Source organism: Chlorocebus sabaeus, chromosome 3, assembly GCF_047675955.1.
Source record: "Chlorocebus sabaeus isolate Y175 chromosome 3, mChlSab1.0.hap1, whole genome shotgun sequence".
NCBI lineage: Eukaryota > Metazoa > Chordata > Mammalia > Primates > Cercopithecidae > Chlorocebus > Chlorocebus sabaeus.
Window position 1 is genome coordinate 82,199,103 of NC_132906.1, and position 14,508 is coordinate 82,213,610.

The 14,508-nt window shown below is 36.0% G+C and overlaps 1 protein-coding gene across 1 annotated transcript in view; it reads left to right on the plus strand.

Moving 5' to 3' along the window:
• PCCA (propionyl-CoA carboxylase subunit alpha) overlaps positions 1-14,508 on the plus strand; it is a 435,698-nt gene that overhangs the window by 144,007 nt on the left and 277,183 nt on the right. The window lies entirely within an intron of this gene.

Here is a 14,508-nt window from a genome sequence, read left to right on the forward strand (position 1 = left end):
TTGTGTAAATGGCAGGCAGTGGATTGCTTTGCTTGCTTTCTTGCCTTTTCTTCCACTTTTTTTTTTTTTGAGACAAAGTTTTCATTCTTGTTTCCCAGGCTGGAGTGCAGTGGCTCAATCTCTGCTCACTGCCACCCCCGCCTCCTGGGTTCAGGTGATTCTCCTGCCTCCGCTTCCTGAGTAGCTGGGATTACAGGCACACACCACAATGCCAGCTAAATTTTTTTGTATTTTTAGTAGAGATGGGGTTTCATCATACTGGCCAGGCTGGTCTCAAACTCCTGACCTTAGGTGATCTGCCCACCTCAGCCTCCCAAAGTGCCAGGATTACAGGCATGAGCCAACGCACGTGGCCATCTTCCGCTTTAGTTATAACCTGTGACCTTTAAGAGAACCAGTTCATCATGATGGGCCTCTCTCTAACCAGTTCTCATCACTTTGCTTTCCTCCCTCAATATTTTAATGCTGTACTTTAACTCCTTTTCATTTTTTAATTTTTTTCCTACTGAGGTTACCTAATCTAAGTCTCTTTTCTTTGCACTTGGGCACATCCTTTGACTCCTTTCTCTTTCCTACTCTTTCCTATCTTTCTTCTTCTTCTTCTTCTTTTTTTTTTGAGATGGAGTCTCGCTCTGTTGCCCAGGCTGGAGTGCAGTGGCCGTCTCTCAGCTCACTGCAAGCTCCGCCTCTGGGGTTTACGCCATTCTCCTGCCTCAGCCTCCCAAGTAACTGGGACTACAGGCGCCTGCCACCTCGCCCGGCTAGTTTTTTTTTTTTTAATTTGTTAGTAGAGACGGGGTTTCACCGTGTTAGCCAGGATGGTCTCGATCTCCTGACCTCGTGATCTGCCCGTCTCGGCCTCCCAAAGTGCTGGGATTACAGGCTTGAGCCACCGTGCCCGGCCTCTTTCCTATCTTCTAATTCTTCCCCAATTGCTGTCTCTCACTTGTGAAATAAATGATAGCAATCATGGCTATTAAGTATAAGAGTACTGGTGTTTCGCTTATACTGAAAGAAAGGGAAACTATAAAATTTGAGGTAAAATAAACCATAAAGAACTAGGGTCATCAGCTCTTACAAAGCTTTTGGAATTTCCCTGAAAATCTCTTCTGAATCACCTCAGAAGCCTTGCATAAAATCTTTTCCTTGAAGTGCTACTTTCTAAAATAAATTAAATTATGTTTTATTAAAGTCTGTTGGCTTTCTGTGTTGTTTGATATTATGTAAGTTTTTTACTACTAATTTTATTGAGATATATCACATTTTAACTATGATTATGATTCCATGTGAAAATGTGTTCCTAGTTCTAAACAACTGAATTATAGTCAACACTTTGAACCTATCCATTTGTAAGTTGTTGATTGTCCATGTGTTATACCTATTCATAGAGTTCTCACTTTTAATTCTTTCTGTGTTATGTGGTGAAAATGAAATTCATCCTGTTTTACGTGATTTCCTCCTCTCTCATGTCTTTGCTTTTCTTCTGGAACCATGAATCTATGCTGCCAAAGTAGGAAACTCACTGTATTGAGCATTGATGAATTAAGTGTCTTTTACGTAATGGTAACTCCAGTTTATGGAGCATTTCTTCCTTAGGCCAGGCATTTTGGAAATTTTGTTTCTAATGCTAATTCTTGAGTTTAATTATTTTCGTTTACATTTAAGGAAACTAATGATTAGGCAGGTAAATAATTTGCTCAAGGTCACAGAACTATTGAGTGGTGGACCCTGGTTTAAATTTAGGTTTTTTTGGCTCCAAAGACCACAGAATTTTTATTATACTTTGTCTAAATTAGTGAGATTACAGGATGGCAGCTAAAATTTGAGCAACTATTTAGTGTAAAATACTGTAAGGTACTTAAGTGTGTTATATGTGGAATTAAAGAAGCAGACAGTCTCCTATCCTTGATGAGGTGAGAGACAGTTAAGACTTAATATGTTACTTGTATGTATTTGTTTTTTGGACTACCTAGTTTCCCTCATTCTTATTCCTGATTTTTTCCTTTGACCTATCTAAGTTGAGAGATACAGAGCTATTGATCCTCAGTTTGTCTTTAACCTCAATGATAGACAACAGTAATCTGTGAGCTTGATTTCCATTGAAGTTTGATTCTTTTACTGGACTAAAGGTACTTAATACAATCAAGTCAAAATTGATTCTTGAAAGGAAAATAAATTGTGAATCTAAAACCTGTCCTTTAATAACTTCCAGATTATTCAGATTCTTTTCCTTTGCTTGTCTTTCTTACAGTCACAAATCATGCCCAATTTAAACAAAAACATTTTTTTTTTATCCTCAAGTCTACCATACTACAAACCTACTTCTCCCAGAATTTCCACATCTCAATAAAGTCACCCCTTTCAGTCAGGCCAAAACTCAGAGTCTTTCCTGGATGCCTCTTTTCCTCATCATCCTATTGTAAATACATCAATAGATATTGTCAGTTCGTCTTATATACACTGTCTTCATTACCACCACTCTCCTCCAGACTACTTTTGTCTTTTGCAGGGACTATGGCAATAGTTTCTTTACTTCATTTCTTAAACACTTCACATAGCTGACAGTGAGATATTTAAACTCTTTAAAGAACAAAGACACATTTCATCTCATCCCAGCCCATTTCTGCTTTAAATTCTGTAATGACTCCTTTGAACTTAGATAAAAATCACAATTCTTTACTCTGACTACTATCCCCATATAATTTGACACCTGCTTTTCTCTCCAGTCTTATTGTATACTACTCCCTTCTTTGCCTACCGTACTTCACTCACATTGGCTTACTTGAACACAGCAAATTTCAGGGCCTTAGGATAAATTTTTTTTTTTTTTTCTTTTGCAGGGTGAAGGGGGATGGCAGGACCTAGCAGACGCTTACTGATATCTTCACATAAATAGCTCCTTGCAGTCTTTCATATCTTAGACTAAGTATCATGTCTTCAAGAGAAGATGCTCTAATACTGTCACCCAGTCATTCTCTGTCTTATAACTATTTTCTAAATTTCTGCATAGTATTCATGACTTTCAGATTTTTTTTTATTCATTTACTTTTCCCCTAATATTTTATTTTGAAAAATTTGAATCATACGGCATTTGGAAAGAATTGTTACAATTTATACCTGTATACCCAACACCAAGATCCCACTATTAGCCTTTTTCTAGATTTGCTTTACCACTCATCTGTTCATATACTAATCCATTTTATTTTTGTAGCATTTCAGAGTAAATTGCACAACCAGTATATGTCACATTAAATACTTTGACATATGTGTTATTAATTGAATTCAGTATTTGTATACAGTTTTGTTATTTTGATGCCAAATTTGCACACAATATAATGTGAACAAATCTTAAGTCTGTATTTATTGATTTTGATATATGCATATATATGTAACTTGGAACCCCACCAAGATGCTGAACATACTGTTTCCCTGGAGAGTTCCCTCATGATCCTTCCAAGTCAGTTCTCACCTACCCTCTGGCCCTGGAGGTAATTTGTTCAGATTTTTATACTAAAGATTAGATTTTGAAAAAGATAAATTTTTAATACTGTACAATTCAACCTTTAAAAATGCATAATTCGGTGATTTTTGTTGTATTTACAAGGTTGTGTAACTGTAATCACTATCTAGTTTCAGAGCATCTTCATTACTCCCCAAAGAAACTCTGTACTTGTTAGTATTTACTTCTTTCTTTCTATCTAGTCCTTGACAACCATTAATTTACTTTGTGTCTTTATGGATTTACTTATTCTGGGGATATTTTATATAAATAGAATCACAACATATGAACTTTTGTGTCTGGTTTCTTTCACACAGAATAGTGTTTTTAAGGTTCATCCATGTTCTACCATTTATCCCTTTTTATGGTTGGATAATTTTCTGTTACGTGTACATGCCACATTTTGTTTATTTTTTAGAGACAGTGTCTCGCTCTTTTGCCCAGGATGGAATGCAGTGGTGTGATCCCAGCTCACTGCAGCTTCGATCTCCTGGGCTTTAGTAATCCTCCTGCGTTACCCTCCTGAGTAGCTGGGACTACAGGTGTGTGCCACCATGCCTGATTAATTTTTGTATTTTTTTGTAGAGATGGATTTTCACCATGTTGCCTGGGCTGATCTTGAATTCCTGGGCTCAAGTGATCCACCCACATTGGCCTCCCAGAGTGCTGGAATTATAGGCATGAGCCACTGCACCTGGCCTTATCTACTTATTAATCTATCGATGGACATTTGGTTATTTTTACCTTTTGGCTATTGTAAATGGTACTGCTATGAACATTTCCGTCCACGTATTTGTTTGTATACCTGTTTTCAATTAATTTGGGTATATTCTTAGAAGTGAAATTGCTGGGTTATGTGATAATTCTATGTGTAACTTTTGGAGATACTAGCAAATTATTTTCCGTGGTGGCTGTCCCATTTTACATTTCTACCAAGAACGTATAAGGGTTTCAGTCTTTTAATATCCTTGCCAACTCTTGTTATTTTCTTTCTTTTATAATGAAAACTATTGCCATCTTAGTGTGTGTGTACAGTAATATCTTACTGTGGCAGAGGGAAGAATGAATTGAAAAAATGTGACCCAATTATATGCTGTCTATAAGAAACTCACTTTAGATGCAGAGACACAAATAGGTTGAAAGTGAAAGGATGGAAAAAGATATCCCATGCAGATAGTAACCAAAAGAGAGCTGGGGTGGCATACTAATGTCAGACAAAATAAACTTTTAAGTCCAAAACTGTTATAAGAGACAAAGAAGGACATTTTATATTGATTAACAATTATGAATGTATATGTACCAGAAAACATACTCCTAAAATACTTAAGATAAACATTGACAGAATTGAAGGAAGAAACAGACTAATTCTACAATAATAGTTGGAGACTTTAATAGCACACTATAAGTAATGGATACAACATCTAGAGAGATCAGTAAGGGAGGGAATAGAGGACTTGAACAGCACTATATAATAATTAGACCTTATGGATATATAATGACCATTCTACCCGATAACAATATAATGCGCATTTTTCTCAAATAACTATTAAAAGAGGAAAGGAGAGATGATTGAGTTAAAGTAATTGTTAAAGGAAAAGAAAATGTAATAACAGGAGCAATAGCTCATAAAGTATTACCCATATCTCACAATGTTCCCAAGAATTAGTTTGATGTAGAAATATTTTTCCCCACATGTACTGATTTATATTGATGGATTGCTCTTTTCTTAAAGTAGTATAGGATTCTCTGCAATACATAAATTTTATTTTTCTTTGCAAATGATTGCTTTATATTAATTTGATTACTACTTTAGAGTAAAATTTTCATTGTTGTTGTGGTTGTTTTTTGAGATAGAGTCTCATTCTGTTGCCCAGGCTGGAGGGCAGTGGCGTGATCTCAGCTCACTGCAACCTCTGCCTCCCGGGTTCAAGCGATTCACCTGCCTTAGCCCCCCAATAGCTGGGACTACAGGCATGGACCACCACACCTGGCTAATTTTTGTATTTTTAATAGATATGAGGTTTCACCATGTTGGCCAGACTAGTCTGAAACTCCTGATCTCAAGTAATCCCCCTGCCTTGGTCTCCCAAAGTGCTGGAATTACAGGTGTGAGCCATCGCATCTGGCTAGTTACTATTTTGTAGTAAAATTCACCATGAGTTAGTTTTCTTTGTATTTCTATTACTTAATGCTTGTCACAGAGTATATATTCAGCAAGTGGTTATTTGGTGAATGAATCAAAATGAAATAGGTATACCTATGTATAGAAATGAATTAAGCAATCACATATTTTAAAGTTCTTTTGTAATATTTATAGACCAGAATTTGGCTATAATTTTCTCCCTTTTCCCCCTTAATCTTCAGTTTTATAATAGAGATACCTGGGGAAAAGAAGGAATATTAAGCAAAACATTATAAACTTTCAGCAAATAGATAATTGAAACAACATGATCTAGGATTATTCAAATAAATTGTGTATATACTTGTTAATGACTACTAGTCATCAATTCTTGTAGGTCGTCGTTGTGTTCATTAGGTTGGACTAATAGAGATTTATAGGAATCTAAGATTCAAATATATGAAAGTCTTTTACTGAACTTTATTGCCTTTACACTAACCTGTTCCCATGACATCTTATGTTCTTTGAAAGTTTGGCTCTCCCGTTTGACTTATTTTACTATTAGTCTTCTGACGGCCTCTGCTCTGTCTCTGCTTAGTGTGTGGGGGCTATGGTAGTCCTTTGTTTTCGGCCCTGGCTGTTTGCCTTTGCCTATTCTTCTAATCTTCCATTTGGCATAATGTAACATTTTTTAAAAAAAGTTGCTTGTGTTGCTTATATACAACCAATTGTTCATACTTAAGAGGGATAAAATATGTGGCTAAGTCGGAAATCTTTTTATTTTGTCTATTTCATGCAGCTTAGAAAAATTTTCACATGTTATATATGACTCTGGAGTTAAGGTTATATGGAAGAAACCTTTGCGAAAACATTACAGTTTATACCTTCTTCACAATCTACATCTTGTTAATTTATTTGCCAATTTGGTCTTCAGGAGAAGACATTTAATATTTAAGGAGATTGAATAACAAACGCCTAAGGAAAAGTTATGTTAAAGAAAATGGCATTAAAGTAATCTTTGTGAAATCCATTAAATAATGAGATGTTTATTTTACTGTTTTCCTATTATTGAAGTGATGTGGTGATTTGAGATTAAAATGATATTCCCTGGGAGAGAGGAACATGTGTTCTGTGGCTTTTTTTCTTCTTTCCTTTCCAGTGGGTGCTTATATTTTCTTTTATTATTCCAATATGCACATTTGGGTTTAAGCATAATTTTACAAGTTCTTTTTCTGTCTTTTACTGTTAAATTTGCTGTTTCTGCCTCTTTTTATTTCTCTCAGTCCTTCATCTTCTTTCTCTTGTTTTATTGTTAGTCATTTGTGTATACCATTTTTTTCCTTTTTCTATTACTCTCTTGGAAAAGGCTGTGCATAACATTCAGGCAGTAATGTGGAAACACATTGTAATGTGAAAAAAATTCCTTTTTTTGTTTGGAAACTTCCTGTGTGTGAAGCGTTTTGCTGTAATCTGTGCACTGAAATGCACTGATTTCCGATCCCTGGAGCAGAGTTAGGGATCTAGTATTTTTATTTGCCTAAGTAGAGAGAAATAATAGGCAGGCAAAATCAGTTTTGCTTTTATCTGCCAAAGAAATAGTGTCATAAAATAATGTCATGTATTGGTTTGTTTAGTGTATAATACATCTTGATTATATCTTTATAGGTACTGAATATTGATTCAGTCTTATTTAAATATGTTTATGTAGTTATTTGTATATATGTATATGACAAACTGAGGAAAGGCTGTGTGTATGTGTGTGTGTGTGTGTGTGCAGTAGTAGTAGAGATGTGGATAAATCATAGACTCCAACATATATATGTTTACTAGTTACTGGATAATTACAGACCCCAAATAGTATTGACACAAATGAGCATTACCTCAGTCTGAGGTGTGCCAACTCGAATGATACTCCAAAACTAAATTGATAATGATGAAACTAAATGTAACTATTTTGTGACCTAAAGATGGCAATAAAATCAGTGGAAAATTATGATCAAATGAGAAATGAGTAATGAATTGATAGTAGGGTGTATTTCCCCAATTTGCTTGAACTTAAACTGTCTCCTTGTTTGTATCTACAGCAGGAATTTTTCAGTGTAGTCAACATGTGGTGCATGGCAGCTAAATTTCCCAGTAGATTCTGAACTGGATTCCTTGGAAAACTGTAGTAATATGCTAATTTAATTAGAGTTTGCGGAGTTGTCGTTAGTTCACCAGAGCTCGACTATACCACCTTTTCATTGCCCCTCCCCTGTGACTCTAAACAACACAGATTTAGTTTTTCTTCATTCTTTATGTTCATTTCTCAGGTTGTAGGGTGGGAAGGAGGTGTTTGGTTCTGTGCTGTCCTTATTCAGTGGCTAAGGCTGATGGAGTTTCCACTATCTGCAATGTCATAGATCATATAGAAAAGCCTCAATTTCGATAATCATCAATAAGACATTCTTCATGATGAGGTGTTTACTATTATATCTCATTGTGTGATTTTGAAATTTGCAGATTATCACCATCATCTCCTAAATATTTCTTGAATTTATCTACTTCTCTGCATTTCTGGTGTTATTCTCTTTGTTTAAGATAGTGTCATCCCTTGCCTACATCACTGTAATAGGCTTTCCAAATGTACTCCTCTTATCATAGCTTGCAATCCCTTGGAGGTAGACTTTGGAAGGTTATTGGGGGAAATACTTTTGGGACCAGTACCTGAGGGGGAATGAAGGAAACTGAACCAAGGGAAAAGTTGAATTGATTCTCTCTCAACAAAGGCATCAGCTAATAATTTAGAGAACTGTGAATATTTATTGGTCTTTCATAGTTGTTCCAAGTTCGGGCAAGAGGATTCAGCCATTATACACCTGTATCAACTAACTAGTGGGTGTGGGCTGCCCCTAGGAAGGGGCATGACCTTAGGCAGAAAGCTGAGGACAGATCAGCTGTTGGTTGACAATACTTCCAACAGTTGGGGCAATGTCCTAAACTAGGGATCTGGGCAGAGAACTGTACTTAATAACTTTGACATATATTTTTCATGATTGTTCATTTCTAAGTATTTTCAGATTTCTGCTACGATTTTGACTCATATGTTATTTGGTGATGTATTTTAATTCTGTAATTTTTTGAGATAGAGTCTTGCTCTGTCATTCAGGCTGGAGTGCGGTGGTGTGATCATGGCTTACTGTAGCCTCGACCTCCTAGGCTCAAGCGATCCTCCCCTCTCAGCCACTGGAGTCGCTGGGACTACAGGCACAAGCCACCACTCCTGGCTAATTTGTGTTGTTGTTGCTGTTTCTGTATTTTTTGTAGAGACAGGGTTTTGCCATGTTGCCCAGGCTGGTCCCGAATTCCTGGGCTCTACTGATCCTCCTGCTTTGGCCTCCCAAAGTACTAGATTTACAAGTGTGAGCCACCATGCCAAGCCTAGTGATGTATTTCTAAATAACGGAAAATAAATTAGTTTTTTGTATTATTATTGATTTCTAACTTAATTGCTTTGTGGTCAGAGAGTATCATCTTTTTTCATTTAAAAATCTTTCAGAATTGATGAAAATTGCTTTGTGGTCAAGGAGTAAGTCACTCTGAATATACATTCTCTATGTTCCTGAAAGAATTTATAGTCTCAAATTCTTATATGCAATGTCTTATAGATAACTCAAGAGGTCAAACCTACCTATTAGGATATTCAAAACTTCTAGTGAGGTTTTTTCTTTTTCTTTTTTTTTTTTTTTTGTTTAAAGACAACGGAGTCTCACTCTGTCGCCCAGGCTAGAGTGCAATGGTGCAATCTTGGCTCACTGCAACCTCTACCTCCTGGGTTCAAGTGATACTCCTGTCTCAGCCTCCTGAGTAGCTGGGATTATAGGCACCCACTACCACGCCCGGCCAATTTTTGTAGTTTAGTAGAGATGGGGTTTCACCATGTTGGCCAGGCTGGTCTTGAACTGCTGACCTCAGGTGATCCACCCACCTCGGCCTCGCAAAGTGCTGAGTTTACAGGCATAAGCCACTGTGCCCGGCCTGAGTGGTTTTTTTTTTTTTTTTTTTTTTTTTTTTTTGAGACAGAGTTTTGCTCTGTCGCCTAGGCTGGAGTGCAGTGGCACGATCTGGGCTCACTGCAAGCTCCGCCTCCTGAGTTCACACCATTCTATTGCCCCAGCCTCCCGAGTAGCTGGGACTACAGGTGCCTGCCACCATGCCCAGCTAATTTTTTGCATTTTCAGTAGAGATGGGGTTTCATCATGTTAGCCAGGATGGTCTTGATCTCCTGACCCCGTCATCCACCTGCCTCTGCCTTCCAAAGTGCCGGGGTTATAAGCATGAGCCACTGCACCCGGCCTTTTTTTTTTTTTTTTTTTTTTTTTTTTTTTTTTGAGACAAAGTCTTGCTCTGTCACCTAGGCTGGAGTGCATTGGCACGATCTCGGCTCACTGCAACCTCTGCCTCCTGGGTTCAAGCAATTCTCCTGCCTCAGCCTCCTGAGTAGCTATGACTACAGGTGCCTGCCACCACACCTGGCTAATTTTTTTGTATTTTTAGTAGAGATGAGGTTTCACCATGTTTGGCCAGGTCTCAAACTCCTAACCTTAAGTAATCCGCTCGCCTTGGCCTCCCAGAGTACTGGGATTACAGGCATGAGTCACCACATCGAGGCTTCTTATGATGGTTTTGGATATTTGATGGACCTATATTTGAAAAAGTGGATTTTCCAATTTTTGATTGCTTGTTAGGTTTTGTCCCTGTTTAGATAATAGGTATATTACAGTGTATCGTGTTTCCTTAGCTATCAAAACATAATGACTAATTTTTTTGTTTTCAAGCCTAATTAGGATATTAATATTCCTAAACAAACTTATTTTTGTTTTATCCTTGTATCATTCTTTATCTTTTTTGTCTGCCAGTGAACTGTTGTTTTAGGTGTGTCTTTTATAAGTGCACATCTAAATTTGGACTAGATTTTTATTTTATTGTTTTTCTATTCAGCCTGCTGGAGCTTGTCTTTTAGTTGGAGAGTTTAGTCCATTCATATTTATTGTATTTAAAATTATATTTTGATTTATTTATGTATTCTACTTTTTGGGGGGTTTGTTTGTTCCATTGTTTGGATTCTGTTTTCTTTCTTGGCTTCTTTTTGATGATGACTTGAAAAAAAAGTCTCTTGTTCTTATTTTATTTTCCCTTCCCATTCTCCCCTCTACTATGTTGGAAATTTTATACTCTATTTCTATTGTTTCAGTGTTTGCTATAGAAATTTCAACTTGGAGACATTCCTTCAGGTGTCCTTCATCTTTGGCAACATTTAGTGTTGTCAGTGTTTTGGATTTTAGTCATTCTAATAGGTGCATAGTAGTATATCATAGTTTCAGTTTACAATTCCCTCATGATATATAATATTGAGCATCTTTTCATACTATTATTTGCCATCTGTGTTTCTTTTTTATTGAGATGTCTGTTCAAATCTTTTGTTCGTTTTTCAGTTGGGTGATTTGTTTTCTTGTTGTTGAGTTTTAAGAGCTCTGTATCTTTTGGATACAAGTTCTTTCTTAGGTATGGGTTTTGTAAATATTTTCTCCCAGTTTAGAACTTATGTCTTTATTTTTTTTTTTTGAGATGGAGTCTCACACTTGTTGCACAGGCTGGAGTGCAGTGGCGTGAACGCTACTCACTGCAACCTCCGCCTCCCAGGTTCAAGTGATCCTCCTGCCTCAGCCTCCTGAGTAGCTGGAATTATAGGCACCTGCCACCACACACGTCTGAATTTTTTTTTTTTTTTTTTTTTGTACTTTTAGTAGAGACAGGGTTTTGCCATGTTGGCCAGACTGGTCTTGAACTGACCTCAGGTGATCTGCCTACCTCAGCCTCCCAAAGTGTTGGGATTACAGGCATCAGCCACTGTACCTGACCATGTCTATATTCTTTCAAGAATGTTATTTGGACTGCAGAAGTTTTTATTTTAATGAAGCTAAATGTGTCAGTTTTTAATGGTTTATGCTTTTGGTGTTATATGTAAAAACTTGTTGCTAAACCAAAGTCACCTAGATTTTCTTCTATTTTTCTCTAGAAATTTTGTAGTTCTGCAATGTATATTTAGGTCTGAGATCCATTTTGAGTTAATTTTTGCGAAAGGTATAGGATTGTGGCAAGATTAATTTTCTTGCATATTGAATATCCAGTTATTCCAGTACCCTTTGTTTGGAAAGACTATCTCCGTTTAATTACCATTGCTTCTTTGTCATAGTTCAGTTGACTGTATTTGTGTGGGTCTATTTCTGGGCTCTTGACTAATTTGTCTGTTTTAGACAATACCATACTGTCTTGATGTCTGTAGCTTTATAGTAAGTCTTGAAGTTGGGTAGTGTTAGTCTTTTGATTTTGTTCTTTTTCTTCAATATTGTGATGTCTATTCTGGGTCTTTTCCTTTCCATATAAACTTTAGAATCAGTTTGTTGATATCTACAAAGTAACTTGCTAGGACTTTGATTTTAATTGTGTTCAGCCTATAGATCATATTGAGGAGGATTGATATCTTAACAATACTGAGTCTTCCTATCCATGTACATTGATTATCTGTACATTTAGATTTTCATCCATTTCTTTCATCAGAGTTTTGTAGTTTTCCTCATAGATACACTGTACATATTTTAAGATTCATGCCTATTTTATTTCTTTAGCGCTAATATAAATGGCATTGTTTTAATTTCAAATTCCAGTTGTTCACTGCTGGTATATAGGAATGTGATCATCTTTTGTATATTAATTTGTATTCTGTAACCTTGCTATAATTGCTTATTAGTTCCAAGAATTTTGTTGTTGCTGCTGATTTTTTTGGAATTCTGTCATAGATAGTCATATTATTCATTGGTGAAGACAGTTCTATTTATACCTTCCCAGGCTGTTTACTCTTTATTTCCTTTTGTTGACATACTTCATAAGCTAGAATCTGCAGTCAGATGTTGAATAAGAGTTGTCAGAGGGGACATTCTTGCATTGTTCCTGATTTTTGGGAGAAAGCATCCGGTTTCTTGTCATTAAGTGTGATGTTAGCTGTAGGCTTTTTGTGTATATTCTTTATCAAGTACAAGAAATTTCTCTTTATTCCTAGTTTGCTGAACTCGGTGATTGTTGATTTTTGTTAAATGTGTTTTCTACATCTATTTATATGATCATATGATTTTTCTTCTTTAGCCTGTTAATGTGATGGATTACATTAACTGCTTTTTAGATGTTGAATCAGCTTTGCGTACTAGGACTAAATCCTGTTTGGTCATGGTATATAATTCTTTTTATATAATGTTGGACTTTTTAGTCATTTTAATATCTAAAAACCTAACTTCACAATTTTTGTTTTTTTCTTGTTTATCTTCTAAATCACTTTACCCATTTGTAATAGCTGTAACTTGTAATGATATTTGTAACAACTGTTTTCAGAGTCTGCATTTCTGGGTTTATTTCTGTCAGCTGTTTTCCTTCTGGTATGTGTCACATTTCGTGTCTTCACCTATCTCTTAATAGTTGGTTGGATTCTAGACGTTGTAAATGTTATATTGTGTGTTTGGATTTTGTTACCTTTATTTAAAAGATATTGATGTTTAGTCTAGTAGGAACATTAATTTTGTTTAGGTTAAGGCCTTTTAGGCTTTAAAAAAGTTTTCTTAGGGCAAGTCTAGCATAGCCCTTTCCGGTGTTCTGATTAGACAAGTTTATATTTCGCTGTCTCTCTACCCGCCACACTTCCTATCCTTTGGTTCATAATTTCTATTTCATTATACATCTATGATTTTTTTGTAGTATAATGTAAACCCATGAGAGATGTAGGCAGGAGAGAGATATGATAGTATATATACCTTAAGAAAATTTCCCTGACCGCTATGTGACTCGGATGGGGACAAATGTAGGGAGTTCTGCTAGTAGGCCAGTGCAAGAGTCCTGGACTGCTGGTTTGTGTAAGTATTACGATTAAGTATTATGATAACTGAGATACAGAAAAGTGAATAGATTTGATCTTTTTAAATAAATAATTTATAAGAGCTTTGTACTATCCAGCAGTTGTACTCTTTTGCATAGATACAGGAAACTCACATGCAAAGTTCCAGACAAGTACAAAAATATTCAAAGGACCATTGTTATATAAATAGAACAGGATAGAGTCTGAGTGTCCATTCACAGTGGAATGCATAATGCTGCAGTATGTTCATAGGTGAAATAGATTACAGTAGTAAAAATAATGACTTACAGCTGCTCAGATTATTAACTAATACATTTACTTAGTAACTGTTACTTTGCATGTTATTCTTCAGGCAGTTTCAGCCACTGCAGAAACAACAAAGAAGACAGGCAAAGATCTTTGTCTTTATGTTTTTTTAATCATCGTGCAGTGAACAATGTAGATATTGATTAAAGCAGGAATCATTAATGTTCATTTTTAATAATGGGTGAAAATTGTTTGGATATAGGATCATCACAGTTTCAATGTGTCAATGTCAGATTATTTGCTAAGAAAAAAATGGTGTACTTTCTGTGAGGAAATTTAATGGATGCCATCTTAAGTAATCAAACTTTATCAGTTTGGGATAAATTGACTTTTTATTTTACTTTTGATGTGATGGAAGAACTCGAGGATACAATATCAACTATGTTGTATTTAAGATTTCTTAAAAATCTTGAATTTAATGAGTGAATAATCAGGTATATTCAAACTGTGGAATATTCTATCAAACAGCCACCCTGGATTCTTAAAAAATACCATGGTCATGAAGAGCACCCCCCACCATCAGCACAAAACAACAAACACAAACCCACACCTTCCCTTTTAGGGAGCCTGAGGGGATCCAAAAGGCAAGTGAACTAGTTTACATTAGAGGAGCATAAAGAAACGAAACAAAGCAACGCGTAC